Below are 21,707 nucleotides of genomic sequence, written 5' to 3'. Positions count from 1 at the left end.
CAGCTGTGTATCTCCTTGTCTATCTCAGTGATGTGCTTTGGTGCGTGGTCTCTGCTGGATGCGGTGACTTGTGTCTGTCAGTGTCTGGAGCGTTATTGTTAAAGTTGCATTGCCTTTTTGGTTGACTGTTGGAAAATACGAAGTTGCTATGGGAGCGGCGTGTTGGAAGGGCAAGAGATGAAAGCTAGAGACAGTGAAAGACCTCTAAACGTTTGAAGGAAAGTCTTACATTCTTCCAATTTGTATAACACTACTTTGTTAACCAGAATGTTTACTTTTTGAATTTTGAGTGTTTATGTGTTCATATATATACGAACGAATGATAATAGGATTGTGGCAGCTTTCTAAAACATCCTGGAAACGTGTTAGTCTTTCTACTTCTGATCATGAAATCATAGAATCATAGAATAATTTATGGTGGAAGGGATCTCTGGAGGTCATGCTACTCTATCCCACTTTCCTCAGGTGAATGAATGAAGAGTGGAACTTTACAGTTTTCCCTGAACTGTATCCTTTTTTTTTCCCCCCCACACATTATGACTCCTTTTGGATGAGACTTATTGCCTATTCTGTTTGCAACAAATTAAATTAGCTAGAATAATGGGAGCCAGTTTATGGTGTGATTTCTAGGTGATCTTGCACTATGAATAATACTGATAGGTTAAAAACAGGTACTTTCCAGTGAATTAACAGTTTAAAGTTGTTACAGCTGGTTGTTAAACCTTACTGACAAATTAGGATTGGTAAAATTCCAGCATGAATTAAATCAGTGTTCTCTTGCTGGCAGCATGCTGGCTGTTCCTTGTTCCAGAGATGGCAAGCAGTTGCTACGTTGTCAGGGGCAGAACTATGGCTCTTGAAGGGAACCTTGAGAGACTGTGGGCAGCCTGCTTTGCTTTACAGTGCAGGGCTAAGGCCATGAAGTGAATGAAGCAGCCTGGGGACTCAGGTATCCTAGTTTTGAATAAGGGAGAACATATTGCTGTGTTTATGTTACAGCTCTCTGGTGACAATAGAGGACTCTGAATTTCTGTTTAATGTCTGTGATTGGATTAGTTATCTAGGACAGAGATGGTAAGTGGATAGGAAATAAAATTACCAATAACATCTCCCTTTGCTCTAAAAGACGTGACGGTAGCTACACAAGGTCTGTAGTGTGGCAGTTCTCTCTCCTTAGGAGAGATCCTCAAATTGTCTCCAATGTAGAAACCAATTATCATCTTGCTAAATATGGTTAAAAATTGTTGTTGCATTAAGGTAGCAATAACCTTGTTTTTTTGCTTCCTATTTGGAAGATGTTTATAACGTTTTATAGGTAAAAGGTATCCTTCAGCTGTTGATAAAAGTACATGCACCACAATATAAATACTACTGGACCATTTCAATCTAAAAGTACAAGAAACCCCTTCTGGTTTTTGGAAAGTACAGAGTAGATAAGTCATAACACTATGTCTTGCAGCATAACCCCTTTGAGAACACTACAAAGAGGCAAAGTTGAGTGTTTTTCAGGAATTCAAAAAGAAAGTTCCACAAGATTCAAAGAGATAAATGCCAAGAGCTATTTTTTTTTAATGCTTCAACACAACGTCTCCAATATATGAGTAATCAACTGGAAACATGCTATTGTAAGGCCAAAACAGATAAAGAAGTATACTGGAGACTGTTAACAAGGGCACATACTCAGTCAAGTTCTCAAAATTTTTGGGCTGAATTCAGCACCTTGTATTTATCTGAAAGAAGCAATTTCCTTCGCTTTCTCTCCCCTTCTTTGGGCTACATGTGGCCAAGAACAATATCTGCTTGTGAAATTCTAGTAACTAATCCAAAGCTGAGTTTGGATGAATGCTGAATTCATGAGTGGCACTGTGCAGCTCAAGATTTACAGTAGAGGTAGACTCAGCCTCTTCTGGCTGTTCTACCGTGTTTTCTGAAATCTGGAATGATGTACTGCTTTTGGTAGCATTTCTTTTATTTTTATTTGTTTTTCTAGCATCTGGCCCTCAAAATGGATGCACTGACTTTGCAGTGTTTTCTGCTCTGGCTGTGATGTGAGTCCTGGGGACACCTTCCCTCCTGTCCTGCTCTTCCTTCCATTGTGAATCTCAATGTGCCTGTTTTTTTGCTGGCATTTTAGGATTCTTTCTCCCTGTGACCTGTTGTTGCCCTGCTTGAAGGCAGCCTGTCGTGCACTCTGCCGCGTGCCTCGCTGTACAGGAAGAGCACTGTTGTGTTGATGTGAAGCTGGGCTTCATCTAGGGAGCCCTACTGAGAGAACCCAGCTAAAGACTTCAGTCCAGCCTGCTCAAGTGGCGCGGGTAGGGTCTCAGCATCCACACAGCTCTGCATACGCACAGCCTCACTGAGCAGGCCCTGTAGTTTCACCCTGAGTCAAGCAGGTGGGACAGTCACTTTGCGATAGAAAGCTGCCCCTAATATCCAGTAAATGGCCTGGACTACCAGATACTATTTTCTCCGGAAAAATTTAGACCTGCGTGTAAATTTCTAAAACTTAACCTACATTATAAAATAATTTTAGAAATTCTTCAGCCAACCATTTCATTTTTACTTGCTTCTTTCATTTGAAGTATTTAAAAAACAAAGTTTGTGCTGTAAACAAACAAAGCTATCGTAGCACAAAATAGGTTTGTCATCACTTTTGCTTCAGTAACACTGTCTGTTATAGCATGAGACTTGTCATCCAAATAACTTTTCAAATAAGGAAATATTGGTTTTCCTTGGGCATTTGAATTTAACTAAGATTGTTCATTGCTTCTGGCACCTGTGGAGAGGAGGAGTGTAATTGTTTTTTTTATATATATATATATATATATATATATAATGTAATGGGATTTTTATATAATTAGATTTGTAAATTTTTAACTTCACTTCCTACTGTTCCCGCAGTGCTCACAGCTCCCCTTTTTTGAGGTACATACAACATCCTGGTACCAACATCGTCTGTTGGGCTGCTGAAATGGCACTGGCCCACTGGCACAGCTGGCCACATACATCAGCCAGACTGGCCTCTCTATGGATGATGCACAGCTGGAGCGAACACTATACATAACGTGTGCAGTCTCGGTGTGTACGAGCTGTCAGTACCTGAGTCCTTTCTAAATTTAGTTCCTTTCTCCCAGTGCTGTGTCAGTTCAGGAATTTGCAGTTACTCTAGGCTTTGGCCTGTTAAACTAATGTGGTATTAAGTTACTTTCCTGCTGTTCTTTTCAGTTCTCTCAATTTTTCTTTGTTTCTAATGAAGCTAGCCATGGGCTCTCAAGTCTGACTTAAGGGGGTTATATTTTAATCCATTTGTGAGCCTGCGTCCATGTCCCTTGATTAATGACATAATATGTCTCTTGGAATTAGGGGAAAAATACATTGCTTGTCTGAACTTTTTCCTCTTTTAATTGTAAATATTTACAGTTTTCAAAACAAAAGTCCTTATGTAAGAACTGATTTTTTTCATCTGACTACTAATTAAACATCACTTTTACATAAAGCTGCAATTAAAGATTTATTATTTTACATGCAACAACAGTCTGAACACATGTTGGTGTATGGTTGAGGCATGGTAGGGGCATTTTGAGTGCATCTTCTGGGTTGAAATCCAGCTCTGGAGATCTGAGACTACTCCGTGATGTGAACCAAATCATGGGGCAGCTAGGGATTTGGGGAGGTTCACTTCAAAAGCTCACGTTATTCAAACTAAAATGCTAACTCACACCTCATGAGACTTTTAAGAAACTTAAATCTTCAACATAATGCTTTAAAATGTTCATGATGTGATTTCTACTGTAGTGACTGGAGATGCATTTTCTCTGGTATGAAGATTCACTTCACAGGTACAGTTTGCAGTTGGTGAGGATGCTCTGTGGTCTCTTGATTAACAAATGATAATTCCAGGAGGGGGAACAGAGACAAAGCCAAGTCTTTCTGTGCGTCGAAGATGACAAACTTGTGGGTATTTATTGCATGTGAAGCATGTCTCCTTGCTGCTGATACGTATGTAAAATCAGATATTATTGAAAACTTTTTGGTGGAACGGCTAAGTTAGATTTTCTTTCTGTCAAATAAAAGCACTGAGAAAGCACATTATTGTAAAGGGGAAAAGTTACTGAGTTAAGATTACAAAAACAGTATTTATCAAAGTATGACTGTGGCGTTTCTTTGAGTGTAAAAATAAACTATTATTATATTCCTTGAGTACGAAAATACTGTGTCTACTTTTTCTATTTCATGTGACAATGCAAACTTGGTATCTGGGATTTTCCTTGATGGCTCACAATGCTAGGGTCTTTGGATCTTGGTGCGTACTATTAAGCAATGCTACTATTTCTATTTTCTAGGGATCTAGCTATTGCTGGATATTGAAAATAAAAAGTTTCCATATATTGCGTGCAGAACTGATGCCTTCATTTATTCACTCAGGAAACCTTCATTGCTCTTGTAGTGACAGACTGCTGACTGTACTGTTGCCTAGTTGTGTTTTTAGGGTGTTTCTTTTCTCCCTTCCATGTGAGTTTTTATGCTAACTGGCTAAAGTGGTGGGATATGTATGTTGAAGACTTACTTTCCTTTATCAAGGTAGTTTAGGATTGATCTCCAAGGCAACTGGAAAACTGATGAATCTGATTCTCAACTGTTTGATAGTGTGTATAATTATTTCCCTACTGCAGACCTGTTATAAGAATTGTCTTGTTCTGAGTAGACATCTTCTCTCCATTTTGTGTAAATGTAAGGAAAAAAGGCAGCAGAAAACTGGGCTTGATTAACTTATAAAGGAATAACAGTAATTTTGTGGCAAGGATGAAGAAATCGGGAAGCAACACTTTTTACTCATTGAATTAGTATAGGAACAAATATTGTTCGTAGGAAATATTTCAATGAGAAGTTGTCCTAAGGCAATATCCTGTGGTAATAGGATGAAGCTGCATAGTTTTTTATTCTACTAAGGATCCATGAAACAAAGAGAAGCCATGTTTGTGATATAACAAGGAGAAATGAGAACACACCGTTTTTCAGAAATCTCTGGTGAGTTCGTGAAAGATTCTAGTTACACTTGGTAGTACTATGTATGTTATCTTTCTTTCCCTTAGGCAACTGTTGATGTTGGGATTTATTTTCTTGCCCTCCACTTAGGGGCTTTCCTTCCAGGATGTCAATCTTATGTTGTTTAATCTTTTTAATTTATTAATCTTTACTTTGCTCCCTAAGTTCCCTTAAGGTCGAAATGCCGGACTGCATTCTGCAGTGCAGTCTTTATGCTCACTTTTGGGCAGATCCTGGCTGTCAGCAAGATAACTTACATGTCCTTACTCTGCCAGCCCTTCAGGAGTTGTTCATATTGTATACCGGTTGGTTGCTATTTGGACAGTGATTAGAAAGCCAGATTTCAGGTAACTTCATATTGATGAGAAATGAGGTTCTTTAAGTCCAAATCTTTGTTTGGCTTTGGCCAAATATATTTGCTCTTTTTCCCCCTCTTTTAACAGTATGACTTTGTTTTTTCCAGTAGGCAGGGTTTGAAGTGGCGTATGAAACCTTTGAGTAGTTTCATACGTTCAGAATATTTGTTTTCGTATTTGTTTGGGGGGCAGGTTTAGCTCAGTTGGTTAGAGCATGGTGCTGCTAATGCCAAGGTCATGGGTTTAATCCCCATATGGGCTGTGCTGAGGGTTGGACTAGATGATCTCCAGAGATCCCTTCCAACCTTGCCATTCTGTGATTCTATGATTATGGGAGTCGGTAAAATCTTGACATGACTGACAAGGGTTCTCTCTACTCCCCCTTATTTTGGGCTCCTCCTGTTCAGGGATACGTTCTTGTAATAGGGAAGAATTTCATCTGTCCAGTATCCAGTAATATAATCACTGTCCTTCTACTTTGGCAGAGGTAGGTAAGAGGCTAGTAAAATCTGCTTGAATATGTATCTGTTATCCAGAAATATGCTGTGAGAGTAATGGTCCTTTTGGAGTCCTAGTTTCCTCACCAATAGTATCACGAGGCAAACCTTTATTAATTTACTACTCAAGTTCTTTCTTTTCATTTGGCCCACGTACCCTCCTAACACTGTTGGCTGCTAATTGATGGTTATTTGGCCATCCATATCATGAGCACCATGTGTTAACTCTGATTTATTCAGGTACAATGGACACCCACTAGTTGGATTTGATAATATTCTAGGATTAGTAAGATTTAAAGGAACAGGTTTTTTCTGCCTTTGAATTACTGGTTCCTGTATATAAGGATGCTGAGTTTATGTATCTGCCAAATCTTGGGTTTATTATACTGAACAGTTAAAAATGTAACTGCTGTGAGTTGAACACAGGAAATTTTAGCAGTTTTCTGTGATTTCCTGTTACTTTAACCCTAGTCAGCTGTGGTGTCTTTCTGTGCTGTCGGACCATTCTGGGTAAATACGAGTATCTGTGCCTAAGAAAACACTATTAGCAAGTTTAGGACCACCCAGTATGACCATAGTATCTTTATCCATCAGTTGCAAGTCCTGTTTTACTGTTCTTGCATTATTCAGTTGTCTTTCTGGATTAAACTGGCAGTAAATATCTCACCAGGATGTGAAGATTTTAAATTCAGAGGATAAAAAATAAAAACTGACAAAATACAATTAAAGATTCCAAAAGGGGGTGTGAGCAATACTGTACTAACAAATTGTTGTCACAAGGGGTGTATTTCTTTTCAACTGCTTATCAGATTTGAGAAGCATGTGAAGTGGACCCTAATTCTGCATGTTTTTTCTGTGTACGTGCAGTGTCGAGGACTTTTCTGGAGTGGTTATCTCCAAAGCACATCAGCACATGGCTCTGGACAACTGAAGGAGATTAAGTAGTGCCGGGATTGTTGTACCAGAATGGTACAGAATTGGTGTTTGGAGTATCCTAACCTAATACCTCATTTTTTATTATTATTATTTTTTTTAAGTAATCAGAGTAAAGCCTGTGTTTGTTGGTGTGTCCTAGGGTAAACTCTGCTAATCCCCAGAATCACTGTAACTCACTTTTTGATTTTGGTGCAGGTAATATTGAAACAGTTCGTATAGAGGTCTACATTATAGATTTGCCTGCATAGCCAGTTGTACTCTTTTTATGTCTTATAATTGGTACATATGAACAATTAGTACTTTTCTGTTCAGTATGGTTTCGTCTGCCTGTACTAAAGATAATTTTTCTAAATCTGTTTTGTGTTGTTCTGGATCTGATGATGTTACAGATCAGTTTTATCAAGTATGCTTTAAAGTTTTATTCATGAAACATCCTGTGTGTGCTATAATGCATCTGAAGTAATCTGCTCAAAGTTTACTGATGATTTCCAAAAAGTGAAACAAACTTATTTAGGGTCTATGGCTGGATTTGCATATTTCAAAATCTGATGCATACAACAAAATGTTTTATTTTGATGTTAACCTTTTACTTATGTCATATAAACAAGTAAACGAATATAGGTGCCATTTGTTGAATGCACTTCACACGATAGTCAACTGTTAAAATCCACGATCTCACTAGTATATGTACCAGGCATGGATAGAATTTGGAAATAGTAATGAGCAATGTAATTCCTCATTGTATTTTGCCTTGTTTGCTCAAACATATGAGCAAACGTGAATTGTTTGCTCGGATGTATCATGATTTGCCTTTGCTAGAGTTCTTGTATTGTTTTCCAGGGGGATAGAGCTCAGGTCTCTGTTTTTACTGTTTCTTCCACTTCCCACAGTCTTGCTTGTGGGTTATCCATATGGTAGGATATTTCTGTGTTATTTTATTAAAAGCTGTTTTCACATAGGATTGTCTTACTCTGGTATTTTATTAGCTCTAATATAATTTGTCAGGCATTTCAGTGTGATCAAATGGACAAGAGACAAATTTCGACTTAAAATTCTAAAAAGTCAGAAGCAATTATTCCATGGTTGTTGTTTAAAATTTTCTAAATTTAGCCTGATATTTATTTGATAGTAATAATGGGCTCTTCCTTGGAAAAGTAATGTTTTGTGCCTCATACGTGTAACTATTTCAATTACTCTAATCCTTTTCTCTGGCCTTTTTTTTTTTTCCTCGTGTTTGTTGTCCTCTTCAGATCAAATCAGTCACCTGAGCCTCTCTCTCATTGTGTCCATCTTGTTGCATCAACTGCTAATTCCTTGGTCTTGCCTTCAGGGTGAGGCTAAATGGTGAAGATCCTTCTCCATCTGGTTTATTAAATGAGAGGTGCCAACTCGTGCCTCTGCCCTGCCAGTGATGCCAGCTTTGATTACTTGCATGTTGTCTTCTCCTTCAGGCACTTTGTATTCCTCTCGTGCTGTTTCTATGTATACAAGGATGGTGCAAACCTAAAGCTGAAACTTGTTCTCTTCCAGTGATCCTATTTAACACTGACCTTTGGTACAGTATTTATAGATCATTCCCATATGTCACTGGCTAGGTAGGTGATGATGTGTGGCTTCTGTTAGCTGTTTGATCGTTATCTTGCTCTCCTAGTCACTCACAGCAGTATTTCTGCATTGACTGTCTAACACGAATATTGCAAATAAGCTGAAACAGAGAAGTGTCATTTTTGGTATGGTTCCTTTCATTGTTATTATGTGGGGTAGAGCTTTGACTACAACTCCTGCATAGCTGTTTGTTACTGAATTTCTAATCCACTGTGATCACAAAAGGAGAACACTTGTAGATTTTTATGGCATGTTGTTTCTAAGAGTAGGAAACAGAAAGGAGCCATGAGGTTTCTGATGGATGATTTTCATTTGGATTTCATCACATTCATTTGCAGGTGCCAGTGAAGCACACAGACTATGCCTCTACAAGAGATACTGGAACTGAGTCTGTGCTGTTTAGCGTTAGCAAATCCAGATCAATTCTAGACCCTTGTGCTTAGGGCAACAAAGGAGATACTTGGGTCAGCTGGGGAAGAATGATCATGTGCATTAAAACTAGGGGCTCTGAAGTTACATTCATCACTCTGCAATTGTGTCCCTGAAGGAACTCGAATAGCTCACTGTAATTTCTCTCTTTCCCTGTTTGCTAACAGAGGTATTGTGTTGGAATGTTAATTTAGTGTAATATTTGTATGTTGCTTGCTGTAAAGAACACATCATTAAAAGTAGGCTTTTCTAAACTGTGATTAGGCAGCAAATAGAGATTCAGCAATAATTTCCATGTACCAGAAGGAACAACTGTATTATTTCATAACAGTGGGTGGGCACTGCTGGTAAATAATCCACCACATGATCATGTTTTTATTATAAAATGCACTATGTGTGATTGTTAATCTCTGCTGGATTGGAATTCAAGGATGATTTAATAAAGATCTGTCAGAAGGATACATGGCAGCAGGTGAACAGAGAACAATATGAGTCATTACTCTGGTATATTTTATGTTCAAATGGAAGCCTTTTAAAGCAACTGGTTGATTGTAAGCAAGAGGAAAAAATGTTTTAATTTCTCTTTGGCTATTGAGTTCGACTGAGTACAAACTTACCGTGAAAGACTTGAAGCTGCTGGAAACAGTATGAAGGAGCTGGCATTTCATAAAAGCACAAGATTTGTTCTTAGGAACAACTCTTTATCTTTGAGAAGAGCATGTGAAATCTAGAACCTAGGTCCTGAGAGTCAGATCTGATTTTGTCAAAAGTCTGGTTTGGAAAGAGAGAGCTCACAGGAGCAAGGAAAGGGAGGCTTTAGTTGTTCTTCTATCATCTGTGTATTGCCTTTTCAGTGAGTAGATTGTGGCTGGTATAGAAATTTCTTTGGGGAGAGTCTGTCTGTTTGTGTCTCCCTGTCTCTCCCTGCAGACTCCAAAGAAGGAAACAACTTCTAGGGCTCCCACGTTCGGACTCTGTGTGCAGAGAGCCAGAGAGAATTTCAAGGGACGAGGCAGCTTGAGTATACAGTTTATATGTCCAGAAAGGCTGTTAGAGGGATGTAAGATGTGTTAATAGTCCAAAGAGCTTGAGCTCAGATTTGATTCAGTTGCAGATAGCACCTGGAGATCAATATCCGAGTTTGCTGTGGTCCCCTGAGAGCCCACCCAAGATTGTAACTTCACAAAACAATTTTTCTTCCTTCTTCCTTACTCACTTTATAATGCTGAAAATCTGGGAAAACAGAAATTGTATTATGCAGCATCTGAGAGAATGCTGATGTTTCAGGCTTGCCTGAAGTGTGATGTGAGTAGACATACCTATGAGAATACGTAGCAGAGCTACTTGGGATAGTGAGCAAAGTTGCAATTTATGATTTTAGAAGCATGACTGTTTTTCAGTGCCTAAAATTAGGTTTCAGGCTGTAAATGTTTGTATGGTACTTCTTAGTAACTCTCAGTGATAGATTCCTTTAACCCTTTCACATGTAGAGCACTACCTATTTATTAGAGCAATACCTCAAATATTTCTGTGTTACTCAGTGCAATAATTTAAGAGTTAGTGAAGATTGGTAGAATACAGGCAAATGAGAAAGGATGGCAAGGAAGCAGAAAACACTTGCAAACAGTGAGAGAGATTTTCAGGTAGTGCTTGTCCTGGAGTTTGTCCTTGCCATTTGTTCATCTAGGGGTCTTCCCCATAAAACATATGAATTGAAACAGCTAGTGTAATTAGTCATATGTTTAATATGTGATTAAAAATTAAAAAAGAACAGTTTGAAATGCTTAGATCAGTATCAACTCATCATGCTTATCTGTATACAGGACTTGTTACATAAAATGTGGATGTTGCTCTTAAGTGGGTCTAGCAGAATAATGAAAATCTAATGGCTTTTCAAAGCAGTCAGTTCAGCTTGGTATGCTTTGACAATTGTTGAATGTTAGAGAAAACATTTGTGATACTTGAAGGAGTGTGTTCTTGGTTAAGAAATTCTTAATGCAAGTATGCTTGTTTTTCCACCTTCATCTCTGTTCTTCAGAAAGATGTTACAGGGTTAGCAGGGAGTGGAGCAGAGCTGGAAGGGTTTGGAACCAGTTGGGCTGCCAGGGCTTCAAAAGGTTGCTCCCAGATGATCAGCCTCCCCTAGAATATTTCAGTGTTGACAAATCAGGAAGTTCCAAGGAAAAAGACATTTTATCACAGTTTTTGCAACCGGTCCACTCAGTGGTTTGAAAGCTCTGGTTTTGAAGTGACAGGAAAAAGTGACAGGGTGTGACCTGCAATTTCCCGTGGGTTACATCAGCTATCAACTATTTAGTTCACGTGAACAGTTCAGTGGTTAAGCCATTGACTTGAGTACTGTCCTTTTAAACTAGGAGTTTTGTTAATGGATGGCCACCTAATACTGGTATATCAGTATATGGGCTGCATCACAAGATTTGTCTGCAGTTCAGTGAATCTTTGTGTTCTCACAGATGAAGCTATTAAAAGCCCACTTTGGGGATTGGGTACAAAAGTCTTGCAAACTGCAAGTGATCTTTGGGCTGCACTTAGAAAACAACTGCTTTACACTACATGATGAATACTCGTAAACTACATGTATTTAAAGTTAACTGTGTAGAATTCAGTATTTGCTTACAGACAAGCTAGAATTGAAACAAATATTATTTTAAGTGAATAATTTAGGTTATGCTACTATGCTTATGCATAAGGCGTAGTACAGATTATTTTGCAGAAACAAGTTTTTGCTTGAGAGCTGAAATTGAATCCTATGAGTATTAGCTTGCAAAACACAACTGTACTTCTAAAATTATATGCTACGCTTCCTTTTAAATAGATACCTTTTTAACAGATTTTCTATTTATATTACTCATGAAGCTCTGTATGTAGTCTGTGTTAAGATCAGTCATCAACGGTCAGTTATTTTTTTTTCATAGTGGCCTTATTTCTTTAGGGGTACAAATCATCCCTATTTAGCATTTGAATATTGAGAAGAAAATTCCCACTTTATTCTGTTACTGTCTTGCAGAGTTGCACTAGGCAGGCTTCAGTGTTTTCTTACCTTGAATTTTAAGGCATTACTCCATTTTTTGGTGTTCGCACAAGCGTATAAATGCAAGTGGCTTGCTGCATGTTCTCCTTCATGGATGTTGTCTGAGTGGAAGAGCAACATCATGACAGACAAGTCCATAGTCCCTTAGCCCTGTTGTGCTGGAGCTACCAGAAGTGAGCCAGGAGAGCTGCATCATTCCCACATCTGTCACTCGTAGAGCAGTTTGGAGTCTCTTGGCATCCTTAAATCCAGTTCACCTTTTCTACCACTGTAAGTTTTGTGATATGAGTGGTTGTGTATCTCTTGGTTAAAGTCCAAAAGCATGGTGTGTGTTTAGATTTACTTACAGACTACAAATGCTGTGATCATTGTTGGACCTTCTGACAAAAACCTCCAGCCTGCTGCCTTTTTATTACACAACATTCTCTTCAGCTGCATGGAAAGAAGTGGAAAGAAAATTACGTTGTTTGAGGCAGTCTCTCTTCCAACAGAGACTATCCTAGGCATTCTTAATAGATATTAAAGAAATGCAAAAAATGTAAGAGCAGGATTAAGACTTAACTTTTTTTCTCCTCTTCAGCACATGGTGAAGTAATCAACCTTTCTCCTGGATTAAAAAGGAAGAGAACAAATCTTCAAATAATGAACAATATAATGTGAATATATAGTGTTTACCAAAAAGTTTGATAAACTTGATATCTAGAAGAAAAACAGTATGAGACAAAGTGTTGCCATTTGACAGCAATTCTTATTCTTTTGAGGAAGGAAAATAACCTGAGTTCTCAAGACCTAAACATTTTTATTGGGAAACTCCAACATTCTTTTCATCAAAGCAACTGCTGTGTGCTGAGTGTTTTCATGTGCACGCTTGAAAAACAGCAGCGCAAGAAGATCCTGAGAATTCAGAAGGCTGTTTAGCCTGAAGAAGAGAGTGCTCAGAGAAGATCTTAGCAATGTTTATAAATATCTGATGGAAGGGGGTCAAGAGGACAGGGACAGACTCTTCTCAGTGGTATCCGATGAGAGGATGAAAGGTGATGAGCACAAACTAAAACACAGGAAAATTCACTTGAACACAAGTGGACTGATTCTTTACTGTGAGGATGATTGAACCCTGGCGCGGATTGCCCAGAGAGGTGGTGGAGTCACCATAGGTGGAGATCTTCAGAACCCAACTGGACACAGTGCTGGGCAACCTGCTCTGGATGACTCTGCTTGTGCAGAGGAGTTGGACCAAATGATTCCAGAGTTCCCTTCCAACCTCAACCATTCTGTGATTCTTGTGTTTCTGTGAATTGATGAAGTCATTCTCCAGATTACAGTTTGTACTGGAAAAACTCTTTTTGCTTGACATTCTTCATTTGCCCAACACTGATTACAAGGAGGCACAATACTAACTGCAGGGAGAGGAGCTGTTCGGATGAAATATGTAGTTCCTGGGAGATTTTTTGTTTAATCTGATTTAGATTATGAAGTCTTCAGGAGAATCTGCTATAGTCAACAAATCAACAAATACAACTGGGGAAAGGACAGTCATGCTTAACATGACATTGTGCCATACTGCCAAATATTTATTCTTAATATTGAGAAATTAATGTAACATTTTAATAAGCTTCGGTTTGTTGCCAAAAGGTACGTTTTCATTTACACTGGATTTCAAGTTTGAGACTCTGAAAAAGTGTTTATCTGTAACTTTAGAGTAATAGCTAGACTTACCTGAGTTTTGAAAATAAAAACTTATCCCTTTATTGGTTAATGATTTTCTCAAATCAGTGTAATACAATGTTAGATGAAGTATCCTTACCACTTAAACAGTTAGATTTCATTCTACATTGTATGAATGATGTTGTATAGTATGTGAACTACAGAGGCAAATACAGTAATCAAGTCATGTTAAAACAGTTCCTTTCATGTGGCACTACTAAAATCTCTTATTTGAGGGGAAAAATTAGTGGTACCCCATCTATATTATTTTAAGTAAGATACTTTTTGTTCTCATGCCCTGTATTTTTTTTTATTTTTGTACTTGAATAGAGAAGGTTTTCAGTTTTATTCCTTGTTACATCAAAAATAAGTTTAATGTTTTATTGAAAAGAAATATGTGGAGGTAAGAGAAACGTTTATGTAGTGAAGATGTTTTCATGTTTCTTTACTGTGAGGGATCTTGCTCAGATGAATGTCTTGCAGTAGCTCTTGGTCTGCTCACTACTTGAGACAGGATGTGATCAGGTCCTTTACTGTTTCTTCTCATATCCCTTCAAGTAATCAAATTTTAAAGCCTTTTTTTTTCTTCCATTGAAGTAAATGAAAGGTTTGCCGCTGATTTTCAGTAGAGGCAGAGTTATACCCATAAACAGCAGAAAAGATCACTAGATTTCTCTGTTTCATCTCTTACTCTGTTTCACTGCTGGGGTTTGCTTCCATGTCTGTGATGATAATACCTAAGATATTCTACTGTCTAGTGTTTTAAAGACTCTTCTGTTATGTAGTCTAAATGGTTGCCTTTTGCGCTAAGATGGTGTTCTTTCTCCTGCTCTCTTCGGAGACTTGTTTCCCCTCTGTCATTCATATTCTTACCATGGGGGTTTTCTAGACTGCTCTTGTATTCCTGTTGACTCATAAACCTTACTTTTTAAACTATGAAAATGTATTTCCCCAGGGCTTTGTTTGCATTGCAGCATTAAGCTGTTGCAGACAAAAAGCTATTCCTAAATACGTTTCTGTTTAAGATGGGTTTGTATTTCAGTTTTCTCTGGAGGACAGTGCCCAGAGAGTACTATCCTGACTGGTGTGCAGCGTGAAGTGGAATAGGAGGAAGAAAAGCTCCATCCATATCCTCTTGTGTGAGTTTGAAGCTTTCCCATGACTGCTTTTAGACCTTACTTTCTCCTATTTACCTTTGCAATTACCTGATTAAAAGGAGCAAGTTTTACAGAAGATAACACTAATGTCCCTCTTCCCTACCCTATTCCTTCAGCTCGCTGAAAGCTGTGGCTGTAGGTTGCTCTTTACCATCTTTTGAAACGAGAAAGAACGTCCCCTTAGTCTCCCGAAACACTTGGTTTCCACACCAGAGGAAGCTCAGATTTCTAGTGTAACATAATGTATATGCTTTGTTATGGGAAATCTTGACCTTCCCTGTTCCTGTGGTCTTGTATAGGTTGCAGTGAAGTAGAGAGTTGGAAGCGCTACTATGGTAATACATCCTACCCTAAGGATGCCTCTTCGCACCTGTTTATGCCTGATATTTTTAATTTGATTTACACTATTAATAATAATGAACTTCATTAAATGGAAGTGGTATGAAGGCAAGATCTAGAAACCTTTTAGTTTGCTTACATAGTGTTAGCCTCGTGACGCCTTTTTGTCTGATTCTGTTTTCCAAATACAGAGCATGTTTTTGTTTGGATCTATTTATATCCTTCCTGTAGGTATAAGACTTAAAATCTGTTAATAATGAGATTTTTTTTAATCTGTCCTATGTGCTCACTAGTCTCTAGTGATTGTGGGGTCACTGAAGGTATAAATATGAATTCTACTCAAGGCTGAGAAGCCAAGAGTTCAACAAAAAAACAAAAAAGAAACCCCGTGAAGCCAGAAGCTTCGCAGCTGCTGACAATTAGGATCGTCTCTGGCGTTCCCTCTGACAAGATACCTACGGTGCCGTGCAGCAGGCAGCTATGTTCCCGCAAGGCAGGCGTAGAAACTTGGGAGGAGGAAAGCTGGTTGTTCATGTTGAACACAAGAAAGCCAAACAGGTGTATGACTTAAATGGCTCCCTCAAGGTACTGTCAGCTGCTGGAGAATCAGCCTGATGTTTGGAAGACGGAGAGAGTTTCTTGTTCAGTTGGAGAGCAGCTGATACAAAGCTCCATGTTGTGCAGAAGTTTGGAGTGAATTGTGCAGATTTTCCACTTTCCCAGCAGTCTTACAGAATCAGGATTGAATTCATTGGATTTGCTTCATTTGATCATTTTAACATTAACAATTGTTTTTTGCTTCTTGTTTGGCAAACCATATCTAATTGATGCTATTTTTTAAAAAAATTCTGTGGTTGTCATAGAATTCCTTTGGTGAATTTGGCACTGCATATTATAATGAAATACAAATATGTGTGTGTTAATTGCATTCTGTAGTCTAGCACATAGATGATTATGTCAGAGCTATTGTGCTTGTTTGGCAGAGCCTAATTTTAATAAGTGCCTAGCATTGATTAAATGCAGTTTTCCAAATGTTAATGTAAATGGAATCCATATTATAACAAAGTCATGCTGTACTGTTTTTCAAAGGGAATTTTGCTCAGTAATGCCAGTGACATCTAGAATCTCTCTTACATTTTGTTATGCTGTGGCATATACTACATCAATTAAAGGTTACTACAAAAATAATCCTGAAGAGATTGTATAATCTAGACTGCAAATAATCTATCCTTGATAGGAGACAGTTACATTATCTCCGTAGTTATACAAAATTCCTATTTTGTCAACAAAGAATCTGTTGACAGCTCATTGTAGGGAAGTGCTACATGCCAATGATCTGAAGAACAACCATAGCAGATTTGAAGAATATACAGATCAGATTTGTTGATTGAACTTGGTTTTTATTGACTTTGTTTTAGAAAGTTATATTTTTTGCTCTTTAGTTTCTTGTATTTTCTGTACATATTCATATTTTATTCTAAATTTTGCACCCTTGCTATCATTTCAGCTTATACAAACTAACAAATCAAATCCTACAAAACCAACATAAAAAGCAAATCAAGAAAGAGGATCTTGGGATGAATGATGACAGAAACACAAAATTAGGCTAAATTTATTTATTTTACATTTTTTCCAGGTGGTTTTAAATGGTGGAAAAAACTAATTAATGTGATGAATAGTCTTGTTTTTATTTTTAAAGATCTAATTCTTTTGAAAAGAACAACAATAATCTTGACATTTTGACTAATTCTGTTACATTTTAGGCCATTTTGGCCAGGTAATGACAAAAATTTTGAAAGCATATGCCCAGTGTCGGAATGTGCACAAGGATGAATTCTGTTTTGTAAGGACTTTGCTCTTTGTGTCATTTATGGTGCTGGAAAATGGAATGCGGTTTAGCTTCTTTGTGGGCTCTTTTTTCCCAAAAGATCGTTCATGTAGGAAAAGTGTTCTTCTTCTGTATCTTACACATGATGTGTTGTTCCTGGCTTGGTTAGAATTAACTTTTAATAGCAGCATTCACTGTAAGAACAGCAGCAGGCCTAGCAGTTGATTTATGGATTATTGTCACTATGTGTCTTCTGCTCTTTCTAGCCCTTGCCGTGCTGCTGTTGATGAAGAGGAAGATACTGAAGCAAGGCAATCATGATTGACTACTTCCCATAGCAAAGCATGAGATCGAGGCATACTGTTTGCTTTCTGTTCTGCTATGGGATATTTCACCATACCTTTAAAATGTAAAGCTTTGCATGTGAGAGGATGTTCTGTAGTATGTAGATTATACAGGTGAATAATACAGAACTGCAAGTAAGAGAAGGATGTGGTCCTGTTCCTGAGAGGTAATGCCATGATGTATATACAGATATAGCTAGTGATTAAAGTAGTCATAGATCTGTTCAGGAATGTATTTTATGATTTCACTCACTAGTAATAAAATAGCTGACCTCAAATGAATGCTTAATTTATATGAGGTTGATAGGCTGAATCTGATATGGGTCCTGTAGAAAGCATGTGTATGTAATTGGAGCCTCACAATATGTTAGAATGACAGGGTAAACTGAAGGTACTCAGCCTTAGTTTTGTGTTTCTCAACCCTAGATTGCTTTACTTTACAGTGTTAGTGCTTATGTTGGAGTTCTTGTCGTGTCATGCTTACTTTCCTCTTTCGGAGATTGTTCTCTTAGTCTGAGGCCTCGTCTTGAGATGGGTTGACTATCGCAGCATCCAGTTGAGCTTGAAGCAGTGGTTCGTACACAGTTTATTTGTCCTTGGGCATTTTAGCTTATCTTAGAGATAAGAATTGGTAATCAAGGAACAAAGTAACGAAGCATGCAAAGTCAGCTACCACAGTAAACATAGTTAGGACTGACCTGACACCAGCATCACATCTTTATATTTATTGCTTTTAGTTTGTATACGCTTGACTATTTTACTCAGAAGTTAAATGAATTAAATAGAAGCCTCTTGACTCTTTTATTGTTCCTTTCCACTCTTCTGTAAGATGTAAGACATGTCGACATCTTACTGGTCATTTGACATGCACTTCTGACAGAGAATGCTTTATTTTTTGGAGTCTTTTCTTTCCTGTTTTTATTCATAATGTGATAATTCTCTTACATACATTTCAATATGTAAAATTTAAGTGTTTATTAAAAATGAAATGCAGAAACTGTATTTATCCAAATTCTGTCAGCTGTTGAGCAGGAAAGTTAAGACTGAATGATGATGACTTTTTATTACCATTATAGGCTTATAAAGGATGAATGAAGCTAAATGCATTCAATTTTTAAAAATATTTTAAATATGCAGATGAGGTGCCCCAGTACATGTGATGTGTGAAGAGCAGAACAGATGCTTTTGTAAACTAGCAAACAACAAAAAAAATAGTAAAACTATAGTATTTAAGTATGGATATGTTAAATATTAAGTGAGGTAGTTGTCCTTAAAGTCTTGCAAAAATGCATCCACGCTTTACTGGATTACAGCATTTTCAGAGGCAGCGTGTGTCTGAAGCATCACAGTCTGACATCATTCCCAGTTATAGTAGGAAACAGTAAAGGTGCACTTTGCTTGCCCTGGAAGTGCAAATGCTGCAAAGATTAGTGCTGAATCTGAATCAAGTTTGTTCTGTGATCTCCTTTCCCAGATGGTTTTCTATGGTGTTTTTCTTTCTCTTCTTTTTTTAAGTGGCAAGAAATGGTAAGTCTAAGTCTATTTTTTAATACAATTTTTTTTTTAGAAAAAATATCCACAAAGTCATGTTTGTTCAGATGAAAACAAACTTCCTCATCCACCAGTTCCAAGCTTCTCTTTCCTGAAGCACTTTCTCTTTACTCCATTTTGAGCTAAATTTAGAAATGCTTCTCTCCATCTTCATTTGCTGTACATGGAGTCTGCTAAATTTTTTTGTGTGTTTTCTTTAGTCAAGTTTTGCTCAGGTCTTACAGCAGCAACCTTTGCAGTTTTCAGTTATTTCTGTATAAAAAGGACTTGATAATTTAGTATTTATATATTTGAGTATACTCTTCTACACTTTAAGTAGTTTATTATGTAGACATACTTAATCCATGAGGTGTTTTGCATGCATTTTGAGTATTACCAGGTCTATTCCAAGGTGTTTAATGTCAGACATAAATATTCTCTAGTATCGGAATCTCGTAGCATTAAGAATATACAGTACTGTGATACTGCCTTGTACCTTTATATTAGTGATGCTTAGAGTCTTCAGAGTAACCAGCATTTGGACAGTTATTTATTCCCTTCAGATCCTGGTATTGTCTGAATGGTTGTTGGCTCTGCCTGCCTGTGGCAAAATGCCTTAACTTGGGTGGTTGGGTTTGCCATAGCAATGTCAGCAAAATGCTAGTTTGAGCATAAAAGTACAGCCTGTTAACTGACTTCAAAGTTCAGTTCTTGTGCTGGTTGGGGTTAACTCTATACCTGCAATTGCTCGGTCACTGCAGGTGTGTTAGCATGCACATATGTTGTCAGAAGGTTTATTCACAGTTGTGTTTTAACTTCAGGATTAAGCATCCTGAAGAAATGTAATTACTACTTAAATTGGAGAAGCAAATACAGTTTTAGGAGTTTCTTTTGTTAAGCATCTGGGAAATAACAAGAGGAATGAAATCACTATAGGGGTGATAAAACTTGAATTACTGCAGTTCAGTGTGCCTGGCATGTTAGCACTAAGTGATCTTGCCAGAAGACAAGGTGACTGAATTCATTAAAATGAAAAAAAAAAAAAAAAAAAAAAAAAAGGTCTGTTTCTGGTTAGTTGCTGTAATGTAGGTTTTCTGGAACATTAATACATGAAGTTGTCATATTGTTTTTTTTTTTTTTTTTTTTTCCTGAGGCGTTTATGTTGTTTTTTGGAAAGTCTGCTGATCAACATGCTGGATATATCACCAAACACTCAAAGAATATTAAACATTTGCAGCAAACCGTTATAGTTTGAAAATAGAAGGGAGTTTATTTACAGAGACAGAGGAAAAAGAAAAAAATATGTAAGATCTGAAGGTTGCAAGTCTACATGAGTTTATTCTGCCCAGCAAGGACTGTGAGGCAGAGAGATTCTGACTGCTGGCATGTTTGTCGGGCAGGACGGGATAACTCTGTTATTTCAAAAATGAGCCACTGATCATCTAATCCGCAGAAGCTTGTGAGGCACGAACGAGCCTTCCTGTGAGGTTCAGTAGTAAACAAGTGGGAGCAGTAACTGCTTAAGCTGTTGCCACCTAATAAACAGATCTGTCTGCACTCTGAAGCAGCTTCCATAAAACCTCTGGAACTGATTTTTAGTATTTTTTTTTTAAATGAATGTTTCTTATGTATCTGTTCTGCTTGTTATGTTGTTGATTACCATTTGTCTCGTTACTGTTGAGATGAGGATTGGTTGTTTTATAGAAGTAGAATTGAATGATCTCTCCCATTTTATCTAATCTGTATCCCTGGAAAGAGGATTTCTCCCCTCCTCCTCAACACATGCCCTCTAGGAATATTGTAAATGTGTTTTTCTGGTATAGAAGACACAAAAAGCATATTTTTGGATTTTTGTTTACTGTCAGTAGCAGTCTCTTATTTTTACACAAGTAGGCTCATAGATGAATTCATGAATTCATGTATTGTTCCAGGTATAAAGAGTATTAAAATTGAAAGCGTGATCCGTTATAGAAATAATTGTGAAAGTAGTATACAGGTAATGTAAAGAATATCCATGAGCTGTCTTGAAAGCTTCAACTCCAGCCTTTCTTCATAGAGTAATAAGTCTGTAAAAATATGACCTAGCTTTAGAGATTTTCTCTGGAAATTTCACTGACAGTCTTTTTTTCTGGTAACTGAGACACAGCATATTCATAAGAGGACTGAGGAAGTCTCAATATGAGTGAATATTTTATGTATATTGGAAATGCCTCTCGAGTAGTTACTTTGAAATATGAGAATTACAAAGTAGAACTGAAACAATAGGGAAGAAATAAGGGGGCAGATATAAAATTTCAGCTTACAGTTTTACTGCAGGGAATGAGTAGTACTGAGGAGCTGCTCGTTCATAATTTTACCTTAATATTTCAACGTGCAATTCTAAGCTTATTTATGATTTAAGAATTTTAGTTGTATGCCAGTCAATTTCCCGGGTATCAAAATGATTCGCAAATGCTCATTGAATCTGTCCTCATCACAGTCTGTGAAACAAATTCCTACTTTACCAGTGGAAAATGAAGACAATGAGTGATTTAGTATCAGGAGTGTTTGCAAATTCTGGTATATATTTAGATCCTTATTTCTTATTTTTTCATCTATTCCCCCCCTCCCCCGAGATATCTGGATTTATATATAACTTCAGTTTAGAAGTATTAGCTTAAGTTGTAACTTAACTGTAGTGCTCAGCAATTCTGCAAATCTATTCCAAAGAGCTAAACCAAGGCACGTAGAAAATGAGAAATAATGACTAAAAGGGCAAATATACTGTTAAGGAACTTGTCCCTTAATTTTTAAGAACCCTGTGATGTCAAATGTAGAATCCAATACATCAGGAAGTTATTTTGTTCTCATGTTGAAGAGACACAATTTTAGAGGGAATCAA

The 21,707-nt window shown here is 37.4% G+C and overlaps 1 protein-coding gene across 5 annotated transcripts in view; it reads left to right on the top strand.

The window, feature by feature from the left end:
- The window catches only part of CPQ (carboxypeptidase Q), a 159,431-nt gene that overhangs the window by 35,231 nt on the left and 102,493 nt on the right, over nucleotides 1-21,707 (top strand). The window lies entirely within an intron of this gene.

Source organism: Rhea pennata, chromosome 2 (assembly GCF_028389875.1).
Source record: "Rhea pennata isolate bPtePen1 chromosome 2, bPtePen1.pri, whole genome shotgun sequence".
Lineage (NCBI taxonomy): Eukaryota > Metazoa > Chordata > Aves > Rheiformes > Rheidae > Rhea > Rhea pennata.
This window is presented reverse-complemented; position numbering and strand designations above follow the sequence as displayed.